The sequence below is a fragment of the Pan paniscus genome, chromosome 2 (genome assembly GCF_029289425.2).
Source record: "Pan paniscus chromosome 2, NHGRI_mPanPan1-v2.0_pri, whole genome shotgun sequence".
Lineage (NCBI taxonomy): Eukaryota > Metazoa > Chordata > Mammalia > Primates > Hominidae > Pan > Pan paniscus.
In genome coordinates this window covers 162,351,548-162,377,587 of record NC_085926.1, presented here as the reverse complement: position 1 = coordinate 162,377,587, position 26,040 = coordinate 162,351,548, and positions in this window count along the sequence as shown.

The following is a 26,040-nucleotide window of genomic DNA, read 5'->3' as shown; positions in this document are numbered from 1 at the left end:
TTTTGGGTCCCCAAGATTTATTTTCCTTTCACATTTCTCCCTTCTCTTTTTAAAAATCATTTGAAGAAAGCATTTTAGGAGAAAATGAGTCTCTGGTTGCAAGGTTTGACTGATCTTTCATGGCTAGGATGGTTTATTTCTAGGATGGTTTATTAGGAAAGTTCATTTTTAGCAAGTTGTGAAGTTTCATGTCTTATAAAAAGAAACTAAGTGGAGGAAGGGAGAAAAACAAAAACAAAAGAACATTCCTGGAAAATCAATATAGGTGACACTACTCTGAAGTTCATACATCAGTAGGTAGGTATGAAATGGTTTCTGTATGTAAACAGGTTGCTGTTATTTTCTTCTGAAGTTAATTTGTCTAGCTTCAGTTTGCAGGGTGTTACAAAAGCACAGCTTAGGTTTCAGTGACTCCGAATTACGAAAAATGAGGGGGGAAGAAGTAAAAAAGTTGAAAACATTATTTTGAATTCTTGTAGCCAAGAAAAATTTGAATTTGGTCCAAACTGTAGAAAACAATAAAAATTGAAAAACAGGTAAAACTAGAATCTAAAACAGATGTACTATAGTTTTTAAAACATTTTTTTTCTCTCTCCAGTTTCCCATTTTGACTAAAGACAAATCATGGCAGGATTGATTTGTTTTATTTTACATTGCCTGATTATTTGTATATGGTGCAGCAAGAATAATTATTTTTTTTACATAGGCTTTTAAATTGGCTTTGATGAAACCTTGTTTTATAGAAGGAGCCTCAGATAAGATTTTTTAAAAGCTGATCCCAGCCATGAATTTGTACCATCATATTTGTACATTTGTATCAACCTGTTAGTTGGGCGAATTCTTCTCCTCTTGAGGTTCCAAGATAAATATGGGGCTCCTGGGCCTGTCAGAAAGTGACATTCCTTATTTAACACAGTGCAGAAACCCTGTACAGGGATGGTGTAGACAAGGTATTAGGCCAGTTTTCTCAAGGGCCTTTTGTTTGCTCTGTAAGTTAAGTCTGATCCTTTAAAGGAAAGCACACCATTCCAGTCAAAGCCTTGGTAAAATAAGCAGTTTCTCCAATTGTGTCCCGTTATAAATGAAAACAGATTCTTATTGCACTTATGTGAACAACTGTACTGCCATAAGTTAAGAATACTCACAAATAGTTCCCAAATTCTGGAGAAATCAGGAACAGAGAAATGAATATGTTCTAAATTTTGTTCCTACGTGTATACTAAATCATTAAAAGCTGTCAATAGCTCAAAAGAAGTTTACTTGACTCTGAAAAAGCAAAACAAAGGATCAGCAACGTTTTAAGCAAAAATTCAACAAGATTACTTCAGTCTTCTATTAGATCAGTCCCTGTAGTTAATTCCTGTTCTGCTTGATACTCATGAACATTTCAGTTCTTCATGAGTTGTAAAGTTTTTTTCTCTTCTGATGTCACAATCTCCAAACTTATCAGAAACTTGTATTTGAAAGTATATGTTAGAGTTTTATAGCAGATTATAAAATCACCTTCTAAAGAGGACCAATAAAAGACAACAATTGTAGGTGGATGATGAAAAGTTTTAGGGCAGCCGTAATCAAGGACACAGTTGACAAGAAAATTTGTTACTGCTGTGGCATACATAATTTAACATAACAATTATAATTATTAGTGATAATGTACATTAAGTCATGTCAGACTTATAGGAGTTTTTCATAATTTTGGAACACATACCAATAACATTCATACAAATACAGCCCAAAGAAAATAAAACATCATTTTATATTTGACAATTTTTCTACCAAATAAGCCAAAGTATGTCATTTTTGGGCTTTAGGAAACCTAATATCTTAAAAGATTAATTAGATCAGAAAAAGACATAATTTATAATTTGACTTTGGAAAGTTTGCCAAATATCAAAGGTTTAAAACACTTGATATCACAGGTCTTTGTAAAATAAGTCGTTTAATTGGCCAAAGTCAGAACTCAAGGATTTCAAAAAAAGGTGAAAACCTTCATTCTTTGAGAAAGTAGACTTAATTTTCAAAACAATAAGGCCTAATAAAAGCAGCATGAAGACAATTAAATTTGTTTTTCAAAATTTTATAAACAATTGATAAAATTTTATTCTTGATTATATAGTATAACTTCCATAAGTCCTTTATAACCCTTATAACATTTATTAAGGAGTCAGTTAATGCTTAAAGAAAACCTTGTTAATCTGAAACAGGAGCCCATATGCTGATCTTACATCAGTGTGCCTTTGACATTAATGATTAACTTATAGAGAAGCTGAACTTATTCTCTTTTTCAATATCTGCCCTTACAATCTCACAGCACACCTCTTCTGTGATAATCCTTGGTCCCTGAGGAATTGAATAGCTTTAATTCCTGGTCTCAGGAATGCAGTTTATTTTGATTGGCATCTTCTACCAGGCCTGAAGAAGAGGCTTTAATTGCTATCAGTGTTTAAGAATTAGCAGGACTTGGAATCCTTTTTAGACCCAGAAGTCAAAGCCCTGTAACTCAATGTCACAAGTACTTTAAAAGCACATAAAGATACATGGATGTAACAACCTTAATTAATTTTCTAAAAAATCTCAGTTTTTTTCCTAAGCAAACCAAAAGTTAATACTAATGGTCTAGAAATTGTTCTGATAAAACATAAAATCTGTTAAACTAGTTACCAAAAGGCAAAATAAATGACCTTATGCACTGCACAGAATATTATGCTGGAATAATTCAATTCCTTCAGACCTTTAAGGAAACATTGTTAGCATCAGGCCACAACCAATAGAACTTGAGGAAAAAAAAAAAACATAATTAGCTGAAAATCAGTTGAAGGAAAGCATTACTATTTCAAGCCCTTTAAAAGGGGAGAGAAAACCAAAAACAGCAAGATGCAATAAAAGTTAAACTTCGGGTTAAAAAATCAAAATATCTTATAATTTATTAAAACAAAAATTAATCCCTACAAAATTTCATTGTTCCAAACAAAAAACTCAAACTCGTCTTCCCTGCTGGCAGTGAGCTCAAACTCTATAAAGGAATTGCCTGCCTTCCATCATCATCGAAACAGGAAATCTTGCCTTCATCGTTGGAAGTAAGCAAAATTCCAAGAAAAAAGAGGAGGGCTTGTAATTCTAGAATTTTGGGAGACCAAGGCGGGTGGATCACTTGAGGTCAGGAGTTCAAGACCAGCCTGGCCAAGATGGTGAAACTCTGTATCTATTGAAAATACAAAAATGTGCCAGGCGTGGTGGCATGTGCCTGTAATCCCAGCTACTTGGGAGGCTGAGGCAGGAGAATCACTTGAACCCAGCAGGCAGAGGTTGCAGTGAGCCAAGATCATGCCACTGCACTCCAGCCTGGGCAACAGAGCAAGACTCCATCTCAAAAAAATAAGGGTGGGTGGGAGGAGCTGTACAGCAAGATGAACTTTAGATCTCAACCAAATTTTGGAAGATCAGGGATTCTATGAAGGGGGTGCTCTCAGACCTCAGCAATTTGTCCTATTGGTTTGAGCCATAAAGTTAGCTCATGCTGGTTTCAAGCAATAGAAGATTTGTCAAAGGTCATGGGCATCTCCACTCAGAATCCCTTCGTGGTTACCAAAATGTAAACCCAGAAAATCTAAGACAGGTTACAGTTAATTTAGAAAGTTTATTTTGCCAATATTGAGGACAGGCTCGCATGACACAGCCTCAGGAGGTCCTGAGGACAACTGCCCAAGGTGGTAGGGGCACAGCTTGATTTTATACATTTTAGGGAGATATAAAACATCAATTAGTATGTTTGAGATGTACAGTGGTTCAGTCTGGAAAGGTGGGACAACTCAAGGCAAAGGTCAGCCAACTTGAAGTGGGGAGAGGGCTTCCAGGTCATAAGTAGATAAAATGAAAATCACTGCATTCTTTTGCATTTCTGATTAGGCTCTCCAAATGAGGCAATCAGATACACATTTATCTCAGTGAGCAGAGGGGTGACTTTGAATAGAATGGGAGACAGATTTGCCCTAAGCAGTTCCCAGCTTGACTTCTCCCTTTAGCTTAAGGATTTTGGGGCCCCAAGATTTAGTTTCCTTTTACACCACTCTTAACTCCATTTTTACCAGATTAAATGCCATCCCATATTTTACCCACTTCCATAATCATCCAAACAAGCCAATCTGCTGACTCACTTGAGCAATACGATGAGGATCTGATTCCAGTGTGATACGTCATAAACAAGTAGTAAGAAATAGCATGGGCCTTGAGAGAGAAATAATCTCTCCAGTTAAGCCAAAGAGACAAATTATAAACAACAAATTCAGACAGCAATGAAAGGAATCTTTAACTGAGACAGAGACTATATTTGTTGTCAATAACAAAGAGAATGATAACTAGTATTACAGCCAGAGCTGTAGAACCTTAGAATATTACAGTTTTGTCCAGCTACATTTTTCAGTTGATAGGTACATGTGTATGTTGGGATAGCTGAAAAATATGGAGTCCAAATAGTAAAATTACTACCCTGTTCAAGCTCTATTGCTTTCTCAAATCTATTGTACAAATCTCGATTTAATTGCCCTATGCCCACTTGAATTATAATATGACTGCATAATAAATGTAATATTATGAAATATTATAATATATTGCTTAAATATAAATTTAATTCAATATCATTTAGTTTCAGAAAGCTTTTATAAATCAAGGGATCAATTTTCATAGCATTAACATATCTATGCACATGATTTTAAAACCATTTTGCCTAAATATGCTTATGTTGGTTTAGTTTACTTATAAAACAATATAAGAAATATATACATCAAATTTTTTAAAACAGAGTTTCACTCTTGTTCCCCATGCTGGAGTGCAGTGGTGCGATCTCAGCTCACTGAAACCTTTGCCTCCTGGGTTCAAGAAATTCTCCTGCATCAGCTTCCGGAGTAGCTGAGATTACAGACACCCACCACCACACCCAGCTAATTTTTGTATTTTTAGTAGAGATGTGGTTTCATCATGTTGGCCAGGCTGGTCTCGAACTCCTGACCTCAGGTGACCCACCCGCCTCAGCCTCCCAAAGTGCTGGGATTACAGGCGTGAGCCGTAGCACCTGGATCAAAATTTTTAATCTGAAGGTTTCACTCTTTCTTAGAAACTATAACATTGAAAATAGACATTACACTTCAAATGGTAAATTTTTCTATACCATTATTCCAACTTTTAGAAAACCAGAATTTTAAAGTAAAGAAAATAATACATGTTTACCACAACACTAAAATATAAAAATAACACCAAAATCTGCCACAATTCAGATATTCTATTTAAATATTAATTCCTGAATACGTTTCTCTTCCAATGCACAAGACTGAATATTGCTGTACATTAATTCCGTTTAGTGGAAACAAATACACTTCTACTAGGTAAATCTCTAATATGTCTAGACTGTGAATTTGCTTTCAATATTGGCATCTAAAGATTATTTGTAAAATGATCTGAAATTGTGAATAAAACAATTAAAAATAGATGAAAGAAGGAAGAAATGAAGAAACAAAAAAGAGGAAAGGGATAAAGTGTTAAACGGAGGGAAAGTGAATCGAAATAGCTTAGCTTTGTATGATTGCCAAGTAAATGGAATTTTATTTAAATAAAATGCTGAAAGATACAAGACAACATATTTTGTTCCTAAGATTTCATCTTTTCTTTACAAAGTATAATTGCTCAAATTGGGCAACTATTCAAATAAAAAATAAACAGTACATTAAATTTATTAGACCCAAATAAATATCTCAAGATTATTATTTGATAGATAAAAATTATATTGTAATTTCTTTACATTTCAATTTAAGATAAAATAAGATGAGAAAAAAATCTATAAAATTAATCAAATTTGATAATTCTAAACTAAAAATCCCATAAAACATTGTGTTTTATGTGCTTGATAACTGTGGGAAAGTCCTGTCAATGTTGGTATAACTGAATAACTATAGTAAGTTACTGTCATTCATTGGCCACCAATGAAGGAACTGAGTAGGCAATTCTTCTCCAGTCACCCTAAGTTTGCTGACTTCTACCACAGGCTTCTAAGCCTTTTCTTCCCACAGCCTGTGCCTGCAGGTTGAGCCAAAGTTTCTAGACTTGAACAAGCACCCAAGTGTGAAAGAGCATTTGTGCTTATAGGAGAATCAGATACCATATTTCTATAACAATCTGGCATTTTTAAAATTTTTGGAGGAGGGAGAAAAGAGTTCATTTACAAAATTTCTTTGTTTATATGTCAAAACCATTCATAATGTGATTAATCAATTTCAAGGTATTGGCAAACTGGAATATTTTATGTTTTAATATCTTTTTAAAATTTAAACTCCTATGTCTAAAATATTGGCAGAAAAGTAAAAAACAGTTTATAAATATCAACTTAATATTTATTAGTCTATTTGTATTTGCTAGTGAGGCATTAACATCATTTATTAAAAATGTTAACCAGACATTCAGGGTGACATTCAGGCCCCTGTCACCATATAGCAAAATTAACTCAAGATAGATTAAAGACTTAAGTATACATTCTCAAACTATATAAATTCCAGAAGAAAACCTTGAAAATAACTTTCTCACATCAGCCTCGGAAAATAATTTATGGCCCTCTTCAAAAGCAATTGCAACAACAACAAAAATCCATGAGTAGGACCTAATTGAAGTAAAGAACTTCCACACAGCAAGAGAAACTATTGACAGAGTAAACAGACAACCTACAGCATGGAAGAAAATATTTGCAAACTATGCATCTGACATAGGCCTACTATCCAGAATCTAAAAGGAACTAAACAAATAAACAATGAAAAAACAAATAACCCCATTTAAAAGTGGCCAAAAGATACAAACAGACACTTCTTAAATGAGGACATCCAAGTGGCCAACAAACATACCAAAAAGTGGTCAGCATCATAATCATTAGAGAAATGCAAATCAAAATCTCAATGATATACTATCTCACACCAGTGAGAATGGCTTTGTTAAAAAGCCAAACAATAATAGATGCTGGCTAGGTTGCAGAGAAAATGGAATGCTTATACACTGCTGGTGGGAGTATAAATTAGTGCAGCCACTATGGAGAGCAGTTTGGATATTTTTCAAAGAACAGGTTTGAACTACCATTTGACACAGTAATCTCATTACTGGGTATATACTCAAAGGAAAATAAATTACTGTACTGAAAATACAGGTATCCATATGCTCATCGTAGCACTATTCACAATAGCAAAGACATGAAACCAACTCAGGTGCTCATCAGTGGAGGATTAAAGAAAATGCGATACATATGCACCATAGAAAATAATGAAATTATGTTATTTGCCGCAACATTGAACAGAGCTGGAGGTGATTATCCTAAGTAAACTAATGCACAACCTGAAAACAAAATACCACATGCTCTCACTTATAAGTGGGAGGTAAATATTGGGTACACATGGACATAAAGATGGGAACAATAGACATTGGAGAATACAACAGGGGAAGGGAAGAGGGAGACAAGGGCTGAAAAACTACCTATTGGGTACTATGATCACTTCCTGGGTGACAGGTTCAATTGTACTCCAAACCCCAGCATCACACAATATACCTTTGTAACAAGCCTGCACATGTACCCAAGAATCTAAGATATATGTTGAAAAAGAAAAAAAGATTTAATTTAAAAAACACTAATTTCATATTGAAATGATGATATTTTGGACATGGTAACAAATAAAATATATCATTTTTCTAAAAAAAAAAGTTACCCTGAATTTACATCTGAATGTATATGATGTTTTAGAGAAAAAAAGTTTAAATTGTTCAACCTTTGTTTGATCTTTATTTTCATAATTTTGAGACATACATATATATATATGTAGGTTTATATATATAAAATCTCTTCAAACGCTTGATTTGAAGTCAAAATTTTAAATGCATTAAAAGAACAGAATATGCATGCCTCATTTGAACATTCTGAAACTTTACAATATCTGCCGAAATTTGGCCTTTGATGCTAAAATACTTTTTGTTTTATTAGAAAGAATGTATTTTAATTATATATTTAAACTAATTGTAGTTAGGGTTGCCCAAGGCACATTAATGATGACCAAATTTCCTTTTTCTATTTTCATGTAAATTCCAAATATGTATGCCCACTTAAAATAATGAGTTCTGCAGTATTAACAGGAATTTAATATACTCCTTGGCAAACATTGGAAGTCACTAAATTGTTTATATTGTATGAATAAATTTTTACTTAGTTTTGTCCTTCCAATTATTAGATTAAATATCCTTGGCAAAATTAACAATGAAAGTACTTTTTCAAGAATTCACTCACTAAAAGCAGTAAGAATAATCTGGCTGTATGGTATTCTTTTTCTCCTTCTTGCCTCACCTAATAATAGTCACGAGATCAAGATGAAACTACCAGAATTCAGTTGATCTAAAAATAGATAGAGTCTCGTCAGGCCAGCTGTTAAGAAAATGAGAGTAAAGGAATGCTCAGCCAGAATTGAATAATTAAACTCTGCAATGATCATGAAATGTAGAGGACTAAGTCACTGGTCTGAGTGGCAGGCGGTTAGAACCGAGCAGGGGGACAGGGAGTAAAATTGAAAGTTAGTGCTATCAATATCAAAAAGAGTCACTCAGAAGCATAGTATTCAAGTTGACAGGCAAAACTTTAAATTTTAAATAGAGTTTCTAGGTTGGATACATGCAGGAAGTCAGAAATTCACATAAGCAGTTGTAGAAGGAAAGATAGAGTCACATACAATGGCAGCCATTTTTAGGCCTTTTACTAGAAGCTGGAAAATGAGAGGGGAGATTACAAACGAGAAATCCTAAAAGAATGTTGTAGGGGAACTTGTAGCCAAACACCTAAAACATCTGATACAATAATTATTACATAATTAAATTATCTAGGAATTTGTATAATAGGGTGGTGGAAGAAAGGATATAAGAGCAAGAATATATAATTTTATTTAATATAATACCTAAATCCTGGTTAAATAAAGCAAGTGAAAGTAAAATAAAAATGAATTTACTACAAAGTTATTTAGTTAAAACTATGCAAATATTTAAAAACACATTTTTCCGTCTACAAATACCATCTAGAAGTATAAAAGTGGTACAAGTGTAATTTTTGCTAAAACATAATTGGCTGTTTTTCTTGTTGGTAGATTGTTCTTTTTGGTTAAATATTTAAGCTAAGCCTACATAATCTATTTTTATTACTGAATAAATGATCTTCTGAACTTTTGGTGAGTGGCCAAAAAGACATATATGGGTATTTACTATCACTTTAAATGTCTTCTCCATCAAATTACATCTTCATATCCTTTTTGGTAAAACTCTCAAAGCCAGGTTCAATGAAAGCTAATTAAGCCACTTCATCAGCACGTCTATTACTTAGGGCACTTTCACTTGCAAGTAACAGAATATGTGGCCATGGCATGAGGACTAAAATTACAGTTTAATATTATATGTTGCTTTTACATCTGGGAAAATTGAGAGGATCTTAAATGGCCTAACTACGCGTTGTCTACCACACTCTGCTCCTGTGGATAAAGTCCCCTAGCCAAACAGCCCTCCTTATCAAATAGACCAAATGCAGTTCTCATTTATCTCTAGAGAGCAGGTTTCAGTTTACTGCCATTTAAATAGTTATGCAAACAAGCCAGTCACATACTCTATGGGAACCAGGAATTACCTCAAATCCTTGATACTACAAGCCTTCCTCCAAGAACCCCTGGTTGTTCACGCTGTTCTTGAGTACACTCTCTGTGGGGCCCTGCATGAAATGCAGTGTCTTTCTCTCTGAACTGTGATTATGTGACTAATAGACTGTTGTCTATATCATCTGTTCAGTGTTGGGTATCAAGTGTTCAGCCAGCTGCATAACTCTAGGATGGATATCCCTCTCATATCAATGGGGTGAAGATGAGGTGATGAAAACAATGACTAATAGTGGCTTAAAGAATAAACTTACACGATTCAAAAGCAAAAAACAAACAGCCCCATTAAAAATCGGGGAAAGGACATGAACAGACACTTTTTTAATTATTATTTTGAGACAAAGTTTCACTCTTGTCACCCAGGGTGGAGGGCAGTGGTGCGATCTCGGCTCACTGCAACCTCTGCCTCCTGGGTTCAAGCGATTATCCCGCCTCAGCCTCCCAAGTAGCTGAGATTACAGGCACCCACCACTACTCCCAACTAATTTTTATATTTTAGTAGAGACAAGGTTTCAACATGTTGGTCAGGCTGGTCTCAAACTCCTAACCTCAGGCAATCGCTTGCCTCGGCCTCCCAAAGTGCTAGGATTACAAATGTGAGCCACCGCGCCTGGCTGAACAGACACTTTTTAAAAGATGACATACTTGTGGCCAACAAGCATATGTTCAACATCACTAATCATCAGAGAAATGAAAAATCAAAACCACAGTGACATACCATCTCACACTAGTCAGAATGGCTATTATTTAAAAGTAAAAAAATAACAGATTCTGGTGAGGTTGCAGAGAAAAAGAAACACTTATACACTCCTGGGAATGTAAATTTGTTCAGCTATTGTGGAAAGCACTTTGGCAGTTTCTGAAATAATTTAAATCAGAATTACCATTTGATCTAGCAGTCCCACTATTGGGTATATACCCAAAGAAATAAAAATAATTCTACCAAAAACAAACAAACAAACAAACAAAACACATGTGTTACCACTCAACAGACACACCTTGCCTGGATACGTAGACAGAACCGACTTATCAAGACAGAGGAATTGCAACAGAAAAAAAGTTTTTCACATAGCACTGGCTGCATGAAAGACCAGTTTTATTATTATCCAAATCAGTATTCCCAAAAACTTAGGAAGGCAGCAGTGCAGTGGTGTGATCTCAGCTCATTGCAGCCTCCCTGTCCCGGGTTCAAGTGATTCTCCCAGCTCAGGCTCCTGAATAGCTGGGAATACAGGCACCTGCTAACATGCGTGGCTAATTTTTTGTATTTTTAGTAGAGACAAGGTTTCAGCAGGTTGGACAGGCTGGTCTCAAACTCCTGACCTCAGGTGATCCACCTGCCTCAGCCTCCCAAAGTGCTAGAATTACAGGTGTGAGACAAGGCACCCAGCCAAGACTTAATATGCTTAAGATATCAATATTGCCCAAAGTGGTATATAGTTTCAATTCAACTCCTATCAAATTCCAATTATATTTTTTATAGAATAGAAAAATTTATCATTAAATTCATATGGAATCTCAAACAACCCCTAGTAGCCGAGACAATCTTGAAAAAGAAGAACAAAGCTGGAGGACTCACACTTTCTATTTCAAAACTTACTGCAAAATAGTGTAGAACTAGCATAAAGACAGATGCACACACCAATGGGATAGAATAGGTATCCCAGAAATAAGCCTTCTCATATATGGTCATATGGGTTTTGACAAGGGTGCCAAGACCATTTAATGGAAGAAAGACAATCTTTACAACAAATGGCACCAGGAAAACTGGATTCTCACTTTCAAAGTAATAAAACTGGATCCTTACCTAGAACCAGATACAAAAATTGACTCAAAATAGATCAAAGACCTAAATGTAAGACCAAAACATACACAAATCTTAGGTAATAACATAGGGCAAAAACCTCACAATATTAGATTTGGAAATGAGTTAACAGACATGACACAAAAGACACATGCAACAAAAGAAAAATTAGACAAATTGGAATTTATAACTTTTTTTTTTTTTCTGAGACAGAGTCTTACTCTGTCTCCCAGGCTGTCGTGCAGTGGCACAATCTCGACTCACTGCAAGCTCCGCCTCCCGGGTTCATGCCATTCTCCTACCTCAGCCTCCTGAGTAGCTGGGACTACAGGCGCCTGCCACCGCGCCCGGCTAATTTTTTTTTTTTTTTTTGTATTATTAGTAGAGACGGGGTTTCACCATGTTAGCCAGGATGGTCTTGATCTCCTGACCTCATGATCCGCCCGTCTCGGCCTCCCAAAGTGCTGGGATTACAGGCGTGAGCCACCGCGCCCGGCCCTATAACATTTTTAAAAAATATTTATCAAAAGACACTACCAGCATAATAAAAAGGCAACCAGCAAAATGACAGAAAATAGTTGTGAATTTTATATCTATAAGGTATTAATATTCAGAATTTGAAGAGAACTCTTAAAACTCAGCAAGAAAACAAATAACTTACTTAAAAAAATGGGCAAATATCTTGAATAGACATTTCTCCAAAGAAGGTATACAAACGTCCAGGAAGTACATGACAAGATGCTCAAGATCACTAATCATGTTGCAAATCAAAACTACAATCAGATACCACCTCACACTCATTAGAATGACTGCTACCAAAAAGCCAGAAAGTAGCAAATGTCAGCAAGGATATAAGGAAACTGGAACTCGTGTGTGTGGGCACTGTTGGTGGAAATGTAAAATGGTTCAGCCAGTGTGGAAAACAGTACGGCAGTTCCTAAAAAAAAATTAAAAGTAGAATTACTATATCATGTAGCAATTCCACTTCTGGCTATATCCCCCCAAAATTGAAAGCAGCGCCTTGAAGAGATATTTGTATACCCATGTTCATAGCAGAATTTCACAACAGTTAAAATGTGAAAGCAAACCAAGTATCCATTAACTGATGAGTGGATTAGCAAAATGTGCTATATACATACATAGAATATTATTCAGCCTTAAAAAGAAAAGAAATTCTGACATATGCTGCAATGTGGATGAACCTTGAGGATATTATGCTAAGTGAAATAACCCAATCACAAAAAGCAATACTGTACGACTCCACTTATATGAGGTACTCAGCAAAGCCAAAATCATAGAGCCAGAATGCTGACAGTCAGGGGCTGGGGAGAGTGGAGAATGGGTAGTTATTGTTTTTATGAGTCTAAAGTTTTAGTTTTACAAGATAAAAAGAGTTATGGAGATGGATGGTAGTTAGGGTTGCACAACGTTATGAATGTATTTAATGTCACTGAACTTAAAAGTGGTTAAGATGGCAAGAGTTGTGCTGTGTTTATTCACCACAATAAAAAAAATTAGTTATTTCACATGAGAAACAGACAGTAGTCTTTTCGTGGTTGTTTCAACATCTCAACCTGATTAAGGTTGTAAGCTGTTCCAACATTTCCAAGCATTCACTTGACTATGTGTGGACTTGCATTTAATATCTTTGCTGATTTTAATAGAATACATTTTGTATCTGGGCTTGTTTTTTTCATATTGCTGGTCTTGGCATTATCATATTCTCACACAATTGTATTTTGTTATAAAATGCAAATGGTCCAGACAGGAAAGGAATGGTGGTGTTCTTGCACCTTTCTTTTCCTCAGAAAGGAAAATTTGTCTTAGAATCCATCAATGTCTCTCCCCTGGGAAGTCAGAGAAATGATGTTTTATGACTGTTAGCAGGTAATAAATGAGACCTACCATAACTTAATTGCCTCAAATTCCATATTCTTCTATGAATTGTATGAATTTGACAAACCACCCAAAATATATACCAAATTTACCATTCTGTTAAAAAATTCCATTAAAAGATTTTCATATTCATGAGTTACTTTGTGTTTAATACATCATTTTTAAATAAATTTATCTAGCATTGCCTTCTGAATGTATGAAGATTATTTCAATTTTTGTTTTTATGTTTTTCAAAATAGAAAAGGCTATAAAATACTTACTATATTTAATATTAAATTGTATTCTATTCTATATTAAAATTTAAGTTATTTTTATAATGCATTTTTCTCATTAATATAATGTTAGCCTTTGTTTAATATTAACCAGTTTATATTTTGCTTGACATCTTATTTTTTAGTTACTAGGTTCCATACCAGATTGGTAAACAGAAGCATATTAGCTTTTGGCAAAATGGCATCTCCAAGCAATGGAATATATTTTTATACATAGGTGTATACACTAATTTTTTTCTAACTTTATTTATTCTAAAAAATTTGCTATTCTTCAAAACAGAATTAATTTAGAAACAGATTAAATCACCACAGGTAAATCGGAATTGATTATAGCTTGCGTTTATACAGTAGATAGTATATGCTAGATCTGTACCTATGTTGTATTATTTAATAGATCAAATACATGAATGCCAAGAAAATTGAGTGCACAGTACTCACTTGCTAAACGTGAAGTACTATAATAATAGAGATAGAGTGTTTATTTAGTCAACATACAAATCCTATGAGTTAGGTTTACTTTTCCTCATTTTATAAACTAGAAAGCATAAGCACAGAGAATGTAATATTTTTCACATTCAAACACTGGTAAATTAAAGTCAATATTCAAACTTAGGCCTATAAGATTCCAAATGGTTTTATCTTTCTTCACCATTAGGGGAGGAAAAATAGTATTCTATAATATCATTATGCGGAAAGATCTGTTGGGAAATCAAATGAGCCCTACCCTGGCATGTAAAACATATAAACTGAAAATTCTAGAAAAAAAAAATTACTTTCAGCCTCTAAAAATATATATCTCCTTCAACCTCACTCTTTACATGAAGAATTCCAAGAAATATTACACTTTCAAGAAATGACAAATATTTTTCCTTTGATCATTTTCTTCCCACTCCCACATCTCCTTCTCAAGGATGTATAACTGATGTATAATCAGCTATTTTTTTTAGAAGCCTCTCTCCTACATCCACATAGCCCTCTGTCAGAATCATGGGGAACTGAACTGTGATTGATATCTCACCAGCCATGCTAACAAGACAGAGTTCCTTTCTGGAATTTAAACTGGACCCTAATGTTTCTAATCATTCCCCAAAGACTGTGAACAACAAAGTCTTGTAGAAGAAATGCTGGGCCTGAAATAGAGAACATGGAAACAGATAAGACAAAAGAGGCAGAAAAAGAAATCTTATAACTTTAGATAAAGAGGAATACTGAGAAGCAGAGATAGTGAGAGAGAACAAGATCTAGATTAAGAGTGAGTAAAAAAAGAGCAATATCCTTGATTCCTCATGGCTTGCTAGTTCCTGGAGTCAGACTTTTCAAAAGCCTCATTGCAATTAAGACATCAGGGCTCATGAGATACATCCATATCATTCCAATGAATTACCTTTTTGACTTTAATCTTTCTTTATTATCTCCTTGGAGTTAAAGGAGCCCCACTTGAGAAAAGAGAAATGCAGTACAAATTGACTTAAGTTGTGCAAAACTCAAATGAGTGAGTTTTCTATTTTTGGAAATATACATATATTTTATGCTTATAAATATATGTGCTGCATTTTTTCATAAATTATACTAGATATAATTTGTGAAAATTCTGCTCAACATGCTTATATTTCCCAATTGACATGGGAAAACATTTATGTACAGCCAGTTTATTCACATGTAATCTCGTAATTATAACACTTTAATACAAAATCTGAAATAAATTACAAAAAGCAATTCTCACATAATTGGAAAAGTGCTCATGCATATTTATTACTCCAAGTTGTACAAAAATAATTCTTTTCACATTTCTGCACTTCTTGGAAACTACGAAATTTAAAAGATGAAAAGAAAAACACTGAGCATGCCAAATGTGTAGATAAACACTTTCTTCTTTATTTCTAACACTTCATTTTCAATCTATTTCTAGAGAAGCAATAAACTGATACATATAATATTCCAGTACATTTTGCTCACTGAAATGTTGGCATGTTTGACACTCAATTGTATCAATTTATCACGAGCATCCAGATTTTAGAACATATCACTGACAGATGATTTTCAGCAAGCAATCTACTAACAGAAATGGTGTTAGTTTAATAATATAAAATAAGTTGAGGGAGCAGACTTGGGTTTTTGAAATATTTCCAGCTTCATTTTAAGAAATTGACAGTTATTTAATCCTTTAGTTTCTGACAAATCGTGGAAAATACTGAAGATTATATGATAAAATGAGGACATAAGATCAAGTTATCATACTATTAAAAAAACTTCTCTACTGGAGGAATAAGACTTCAATAAATATAAAAGAAATAATGTTTTGTGTTAAAAAATTATAAATCAGTTTTATAAAATAATGATATTAAATTGATCATTTATTCAAACAAGATAGAGAATATCTTACTGATCACAACTTTCTTTCTCTCCAGAATCATTGTCTACTGCTGTTAGTCTTAAACTTCACAGCCTAGCTATCCAGAACTCCTCCAAATTCTCCACACATACAGCATACTGTTTCACACCTGTACTTGTGCTCATATTAATCTCCTTGTTGAGACTTTCATCAAAAAGCCTGTCTTTTAACACATCGCCCAACACTTGCCTAACACGTTAGGCAAGAAACTTTTTCTCTATTGTCCCATGATACTCCACGCCTAGTTTTGCCACTTTAAATAACATACTATAATAACCTTTTTAGGTGTCAATTTCTCCTAAATGTCTAATATGTCTTAAATATATAAGCTATTTCTGCCCATTTTTGTAATCCTCTGCAAATTCCTGAACTTCTATTGATCCCTGTTGTGGGGTAATAACCAAAATTACATCCTCACTTTCCTGCTTCATTCCTGGTATAGCTAACAGCCTCTACCACATCGGAGTCTGTTCCCAGCTGGAGGAGATGAAAGAATGGCTGCTTTCTTGTTGCCTTCACCTGGTAGTAATCATGCTAGACAGACTCTTTTCTCTAGAGCTTTCTTTCCACATCACAAGATCTCTAAGCATGACTAACTTAAGTGCACTCTAACTTCTGAATTGCAGCCCAGTTGTCCTCCTCCCAGAATACCAAAGCAACCACCATAGTTATTGGTCACTGTCATTGCTTTTGCAATAAAATTTACTGATGACTTCATAATGATGTTAGGTTTTCAGTTATGAATATTAACATTTCTTTAAACAGTCAGCTTTCACTTTGCCAACAAAACATACTACTACATTTTTGTAATCTAACATTGGCAGAAGAGGCAAAAAGGCAAGAGATTCCTCTACCTACTGAGCCAGTATTAAAGATAATCAAAGCACTTGTGAGGTTCTTCCTCCCCAGAAAAGAGATGTCAGTGCTGTCACCACTAACTAGCAGAGTGCATCATCCAGACATTACTGTCATCCACGCATCAATTGTAGCTCAAAAATTTCAAGTTAAGTTCCTATTCAAAAAGAGTTAAGGGTCTTGACTCTCTAGCTTTTCTCATTTGACAAATATTACAACTTATATAAGAAATCAGCATCTTGAGGATTCATTGCCAAGTATCACAAGATGGAGAAAAAAGAATGGAGTTAGCAAAAAAACTCAACTTCCTCCTTTCCTCTTGGCCATTTACCTAAATAATGCACTACTGGAACTACCAGTTTAGCCAGATTAAATGTTTAGTTAAGCAGTCTCCTGGAGGATCAAAAGCATCACGCTCTAGCACATCATAGCCATCATACAGAGAGGAATCCAATCTCTCTTTCCAGTGAGTTCCCCACCCTTGACTGTCCAACAGGCAGGGTCCCTGGCTTGGGACCACAGAGCAGCCACCCCACCAGTGATGAGCATACTCACTGGTAGTGACTCTGTGTTTCCCTAGGGAGGGACTCCCAGAGGCAACCAACAGCCCCTCTGCCACTGCCACAGCCATGGTTTTCCCCCTGTTGCCCCTGTTGTCCTCAGTCTGGGAAAGAAACAAACAGCCCAAGGGCTTCACCCAAGCTTCCAGCATACCACAGTTACCACAGAAAGAGGAGCCCAGTATCTCATCCCTGTGTGCCTTTGATCCCCCACTCTCTAACAAACAGAGGCTGCAGCTCGGGCCAGCAGAGCAGCTGCCCCATCCCCTGGCTGAACATTCCCAGTAGCAGTGGCTCTGTGTTTCTCTGAGGTGCAGCTCCGAGAGGCAACTGAAAGCCCCTCTGCCACTGTTCCTGTAGTGGTACTGCCCTTTCCGCCCTCAGGCCGAGAAAGAAGCAAAGACTCTGAGTGCTTTAACCACACCTCCAACAAGCTGTAGTAACCCTAAAGAAAAGAGGCCAGTCTGTCTCCCCAAGCCCCACCCACCCCCGCTATTTGTTGCAAGGCAGGGCCCCACTTACTTGGTCTCACAGCACAGCTGCCCCATCCTAGGCCAATCACACTGATTGATAGCAGCTCTGCGTCTGTCTGAGGTGGAGCTCCAAGAGACAAGTGAAAAACCCTCTGTCACAACCACTGCTAACTTTCCTTCCTCTGATTCCTCCAAGATGGGAAGGGATATAAAGCTTGAGATTGTCCCAGAGCTGTGGTGTGCAGCTTGGGAGTGCCAAGCCAAGATTTTCAGCCAGCAATCAAGAGGGAGAGGAGCCCAAGATTTCAGAGCACTAAGAGGGAGCACAGAAACAACTGTGAAGAGCCACATGACTGAGCAACAGCCTACCTACTGGAAATTATGCTTAAGCACCACCTACTGGATCACGGCCCAAAACATCAACACCAAAATACTCTGCTAATATACCTCCCTGTGAAACCCAGGACAAAAATTTCACGCAAATAAAGACTGAACAAAGTCTTGGCCCTCTGAAAACACACAGAAAAGAAATCTACTGACTGTAATCAATTTATACCCTAGTTAAAGGAACACAAGCCCACACTGATGAGAAAGAAAAAGCACAAGAACTCTTACAACTCAAAAAGGCATTGTGGCTTCTTTCCTCCAAATGAACACACTAATTTCCCACCAGGGGTTCTTTAGCAGGCTGAAATGGCCAAAATGACAAAGATCATCAAGATTCAGGAGAATGTCAAAACCCAATCCAAGGAAGCTAAGAATTATAATAAAATGAAACAGGAGCTGTTAAATAAAATAAACATTTTTTAAAAAAGAACAAACTGACCTGATAGAGCTGAAAAACACACTCCAAGAATTGCATAATGTGGGTATTAACAGCGGAACAGACCAAGCCAAGGAAAGAATCACAAAGCTCAAAGGCTGGCTCTCTAAAATAACCCAGTCAGACAAGATTGAAGAAAAAAAAATAAAAAGAATGAACAAAATCTCCAAGAGATAGGAGATTAGGCAAAGAGAACAAATCTACAACTCATTGGTTTATGTGAAGGAGACAGGGAGGAAGCAAGCAACTTGGAAAACATATTTCAGGTTATTGTTCATGAAAGCTTTCTCAATCTCACTAGAGAGGCCAACATTCAAATTTAGGAAATGCAGAGAATGCCTGCATGCTATTATATAAGAAGACCATTCCTAAGACACATAATCATCAAATTCTTCAAGGTCAAAATGAAAGAAAAAAACTGTTAAAGGCAGCTAAAGAGAAGGGACAAGCCACCTACTAAGGAAACTCCATCAACCTAACAGTGGAGCTTTCAGCAGAAACTCTACAAGCCAGAAGAGATTGGGTGCCTATATTCAACATTCTTAAAGAAAAATTTTCAAACAAGAATTTTATTGCAGCCAAACTGAGCTTCATAAGTGGAGAAAGAAGATTCTTTTCAGACAAGCAAATGCTGAGGGAATTTATTGCCACCAGATCTGCCTTAAAAGAGGTGTATTTTGCTAAATACAAAAAGAAAAGATTATCATCAGCCACTACAAAAACACATTTAAGTACACAGATCAGTGATACTGTAAAGCAACCATACAAACCAGTTGGTGTATAATAACTAGCTAAGAACACAATGAAAGGATCAAATCCACACATATCAGTACTAACCTTAAATGTAAATGGGATAAATTCCCCGATTAAAAGACACAGAGTGACAAGCTAGATAAAGAAGCAACACTCAATTGTATGCTATCTTCCAGAGACCCATCTCCCATGAAATAACATGCATAGGCTGAAAATAATTTGATGGAAATAATCTATCAAACAAATGGAAAACAGACAAAATCAGAGGTTATAATCCTAATTTCAGACCAAACAGACTTTAAACAAAAAAAGATTAAAAAAAAAAAAAAGAAAGGCATGACATAATGTTTGTATTAGTCTATTCTCACGTTGCTTTAAAGAACTACCTGAGACTGGGTCATTTATAAAGAAAAGAGGTTTAATTTATTCACAGTTCCACAGCCCACACAGGAGGCTGAGAAGGTCTCAGGAAAATTACTATCATAATGGAAGGTGAAGGGGAAGCAAGAGCATATTCACATGGCAATAGAAGAGAAAAACAGTGAAAAAGAAAGTGCCAAATACTTTAAAACCATCATATGTCAAAATAACTCCTCACTATAATGAGAATAGCAGGGAGAAATCTGCCTCCATGCTCCAATCACCTCCCACTACATTCCTCTCCTGACATTGGGAATTACAATTCAACATGAAATTTGTGTGGGGACGCAGAGAAAAACCATATTACTGTCCTCCTGGTCCCTCCCAAATCTCATGTCCTTCTCACATTTCAAAAGACAATCATGCCTTTCCAACAGTTCCCCAAAGTCTTAACTTATTCCAGCATTAACTCAAAAGTCCAAGTCCAAATCTCATCTGAGACATGGCAAGTCCCTTCCACCTATGAGCCTGTAAAATTAAAAAAACAAGTTAGTTACTTCCAACATACAATGGAAGTACAGGCATTGGGTAAATCCTCCCATTCCAAATTAAAAAAATTGGTCAAAACAAAGGGGCTTCAGGTCCCATGCCAGTCTAAAAACTAGGAAGTCATTAAATCTAAAATTCCAAAATAATCCCTTTTGACTCCATGTCTCACATCTAGGGCATGCCGATTCAACGAATGGGCTCTCACAGCCTTGAGTAGCTCCAATCCTGCAGCTTGCAGGGTACAGCTTGTGGAGCTGCTTTCATGGGCTAGCATAGAGTTCCTGTGACTTTTCCAGGTTCACAGTGCAAGCTGTTGGTGGCTCCACCATTCTGGGGTCTGGAGGATGGTGGCCTTCTTCTCACGGCTCCACTAGGCAGTGCTCCAGTGGGGACTCTGTGTGGGAGTTCCAATCCCATATTTCCCCTCTGTGCTACCCTAGAAGAGGTTCTCCATGAGGGCTCCACTTCTGCAACAGACTTCTGCATGGACATCCAGGCATTCCACATATCCTCTGAAATCTAGGCAGAGGCCCTCAAACGTCAGCTCTTGCCTTCTGTGCACCTGCAGGTCCAACACCAAGTGGAAGCCACCAAACCTTGGGATTCACACCCTCTGAGGGTACAACGTCCTGAGTTGTACCTTTGCCCCTTTTAGCCACAGCTGGAGCTGGAGTGGCTGGGACAGAGGGCACCATGTCATGAACTTGCACAGAGCAGCAGGGCCCTGATCCTGGCCCAGGAAACCATTTTTCCCTCCTAGGCATTCAGACCTGTGATGGGAGTGGCTACTGCAAAGATCTGTGAAATACTTTGGAGTTGGAGGCATTTTCCCAATTGTCTTAGCTATTAACATTAGATTCTTCTTTACTTATGCAAATTTTAGCAGCTGGCTTAAATTTCTCCCCCTAAAATAAGTTTTCCTTTTCTATCACATGGTCACACTGCAAATTTTCCAAACTTTTATGCTCTGCTTCCCTTTTAAATATAAGTTCCAGTTTCAGCTAATCTCTTCGTTCATTTGTATGAGTGTATGCTATTAGAATGCTACATCACCTTTTGAATGCTTTGCTGTTTAGAAATCTTTTCCACCAGGTATCTTAAATCATCTCTCAAGTTCAAAGTTCTGCAGATCTCTAGAACAGGGTCACAAGGCCACCAGTTTCTCTGCTAAAGCATAGCAAGAGTGACCTTTACTCAAGTTCCCAAAGAGTTCTTTATATCCATTCAAGACTACCTCAGCCTGGACTTTACTGTCCATATCACTATCAGCATTTTGGTCAAAACCATTTAACAAGTCTCTAGAAAGTTCCAAACGTTCCCTCATATTCCTGTCTTCTTCTGAGCCCTCCAAATTGTTCCAACCTCCACCTGTTACCCAGTTTCAAAGCTGTTTCCACATTTTCAGGTATCTTGATAGCAAGAGCCTACTTCTCTGGTACCAATTTTCTGTATTAGTCTGTTCTCACAGTGCTATGAATAACTACCTGAGACTCGGTAATTTGTGAAGAAAAGAGGTTTAATTGGCTCACAGTTCCACAGGCTGTACAGGAGGTGTAGCTGAAGAGGCCTTAGGATACTTACTTATGGTGGAAGGTAAAGGGGAAGCAAGGACACCTTCACATGGTGATAGGAGAGATAGAGAATGAAGAAGAAAGTGTCACAGACTATAAACCACCAGATCTCATGAGAACTCACTCACTATCATGAGAATAGCAAGGGGAAAATCCACCCCCCATGATCCCATCACCTTCCAAGAGGTATCTCCTTCAACATTGGGAATTATAATTCAACATGAGATTTGGGTGGGGATACAGAGCCAAACTATAACAATGGTAAGGGATTCAATTCAACAAGAAAACCTAATTATTCTAAATATATACTCATCCAATACAGGAGCACACAGATTCATAAAGCATATTCTTAGAGATCTATGCGGAGACATAGATTCTCACACAATAATACTGGGAGATTTCAACACCTCCCTGACAGTATTAGACAGATCATTGAGGCAGAAAATTAACAAAGATATTCAGGACTTGAACTCAGCTCTGGATCAAGTGGGCCTGATAGGTATCTACAGAACCCTCCACCTAAAACCAAGAAAATGTACATTCTTCTTATTGCCACATGGCACTGACTCTAAAATTGATTACATAATCACAAGTAAAACACTCCTCAACAAATGCAAAAGAACTGAAATCATAATGAATAGTCTCTCAGGCCACAGCACAATCAAATTAGATTTCAAGATTAAGAAATTAACTCAAAACCACACAATTACATGGAAATTGAATGACCAACTCCTAAATGACTCTTAGGTTAAACAATGTAATTAAGGCAGAAATCAATAAGTTATTTGAAACTAATAAGAACCAAGATATGACATAACAGAATCTCTGAGACACACCTATGCAGTGTTAATAGGGTAGTTTATAGCACTGATTGCCCACATCAAAAAGTTAAAAAGATCTCAATTTAACCACCTAACGTCACAAGTGGAAAAATTTAAAAAGCAAGAGCAAATCAACCCCAAAGCTAGCAGAAGACAAGAAATAACTAAAATTAGACCTGAACTGAAGGTAATCGAGACAGGAAAAAACAAACCAAACATCAGTGAATCTAGGACTTGGTTCTTTGAAAAAGTTATTAAAGTAGTTAGACCACTAGCTAGACTAATAAAGAAAACAAGAGAGAAGATCCAAATAAAGACAATTGAAAATGACAAAGAGGACATTACCACCAACCCCACATAAACACAGATAACCAGCAGAGGCTACTATGAACACTTCTAGACAAACAAATTAGAAAATCTGGAAGAAATAGATAAATTCCTGACACATACCACCTCACAATACTGAACCAGGAAGACATTGAATACCCAAACAAGCCATTAACAAGTTTTGAAACTGAATTAGTAAAAATGCTTGTCAACCAATAAAAGCCCAGGACCAGACAGATTCAGAACTGAATTCTACCATATGTATAAAGAACAGCTAGTGCCATTTCTACTAAACTATTTCAAAAAGATTAGTAGAAGGAACTGCTCTTCAACTCATTCTGTGAAGCCAGCACCATCCTGATACCAAAACCTGGCAGAGGCACAGCAACGTTAACAGAAAACTTCAGGCCAATGTCCTTGATGAACATAGATTCAAAAATCCTCAACAAAATACTAGCAAACTAAATCCTGCAGCACATCAAAAGCTAATCCACTGCAATCAAGTAGGTTTTATCCCTGGGATGCAACGTTGGTTCAATATATGCAAACCAATAAATCTTATTCATCACATAAACAGAACTAAAAACAAAAACCACATGATTATCTCAATAGATGCAGAAAAGGCTTTCAAAAATTTAGCATTTCTTAATTTTAAAAGCTCTCAGTAAGCTAGGTAGTGAAGGAACATATTTCAAAATAATAAGAGCCATCTATGACAAGCCCATAGCCCTTATACTGAACGGGCAAAAGCTGGAAGCATTCCAGTCGAAAACTGGCACGAGACAAGAATGCGCCCCCTCACCACTCCTGTTTAACATATTATTGGAAGTCCTAGCCAGAGCAATCGGGCAATATAAGTAAATGAAAGGCACCCAAATAGGAAGAGAGGGAGTCAAACTATCCCTGTTTGCAGATGACTTGATTCTATATTTAGAAAAACCCCTAATCTCAGCCTGAAAGCTCCCTGATCTGATAAACAACTTCAGCAGTTTCAGTATACACAATCTATATAGAAAAATTAGTAACATTTCTATACCCAACAACATGTAAGCTGAGAGCCAAATCAGGCATGCATTCCCATTCACAACTGCCACACACACACCTAGGAATACAGCTAACCAGGGAGGTAAAAGATCTCTACAAGGAGAATTGCAAAACACTCCTCAAGAAAAACAGAGATGGCAGAAACAAAAGGAAAAATATTCCATGCTCATAGATAGGAAGAACTGATATTTTTTAAATGACCATACTGCCCAAAACAATTTAGAGATTCAATGCTACTTGCATTAAATTCCTAATGACATTCTTCACACAACTAGAAAAAAAAAGTAAAAATTCATATGAAACCAAAAAAGAGTCTGAATAGCCATGGCAATCTTAAGCAAAAAGAACAAAGCTAGAGGTATTATATCACCTTACTTCAAACTATACTACAAGGCTATAGTAACTAAAAAAGCATGGTGAAGATACAAAAACAGATGTATAGATCAATGAAACAGAATAGAGATCTCAGAAATAATGCTATACACTTACAAAAATCTGATCTTTGACAAAGCTGACAAAAACAAGCAATGGGAAAAGGACTCCCTATTCAATAAACATTGCTGGGATAGCCAGCGGCCATATGCAGAAGATTGAAACTGGGCCACTACTTTATACCATATACAAAAATCATCTCAAGATGGAATAAAGACTTAAATGTAAAACCTAAACCTATAAAAACCATGGAAGAAAACCTAGAACATATCATTGTGGAAACAGGGTAGATTTCATGACCAAGACACCAAAAGCAATCACAATAAAAACAAAAATTGACAAATGGAACATAATTAAACTAAAGACCTTCTGCATGGCAAAATAAACTATCAGTAGAGTAAACAGACAACCTACAGAATGGGAGAAAATATTTGCAAACTGTGCATCTGACACAGCTCTAATATTCAGAATCCATAAGGATTTTATATAAATTTAAGAGAAAAAACAACCCCATTAAAAAGTGGACAAAGGACAGCAACAGGTATCTTTCAAAAGAAGACACACATGTGCCTAAGAAGCATATGAAAAAATGCTGAACAGCACTAATCACCAGAGAAATGCAAATCCAAATCTCCATAAGATATCATCTTACACCAGTCACAGTGGCTATTAAAAAATCAAACAATAACAGATGCTGGCAAGGTTGCAGAGAAAACGGAATGCTTATGCACTGCTGGTGGGAGTGTAAATTAGTTCAGCCATTGTGGAAAGCAGTGTGGCTATTTCTCACAGAGCTTAAAACTGAATTACCATTCGACCCAGCAAACCCATTATTGGGCATATATCCAAGAAAATAGAAATTATTCTACCATTAACACGCAATGCATGTGTATGTTCATCACAGCAATATTCACAATAGCAAAGACATGGAATCAATCTAAATTCTCATCTTTGATATACTGGATTAAAAAATTTAGTACATATATACCATGGAATACTATGCAACCATAAATAAAAAACAAGATTATGCCCTTTGCAGTAACATGCATGGAGGTGGAAGCCATTATTCTAAGCAAATTAATGCAGGAACAGAAAACCAAATACCTCATGTTCTCACTTATAAGTGGGAGTTAAACAATGAGGACACATGGACACTAAGAGGGGAACAACTGACATTGGGGCTTACTTGATGATGGAGAGTTGGAGAGAGAGTATCAGAAAAACTGCCTAAAGGGTACTATACTTATTACCTGGGTTACTAAATAATCTGTACACCAAACCCACATGACACACATTTTATCTATATAACAAACCTGCACATGTATCCCTGAACCTAAAATAAAAATTAAAAAAAGTTTATTAAAAAAAAGCACCACCACAAATGAAATTAGATAGTCCAATACATAT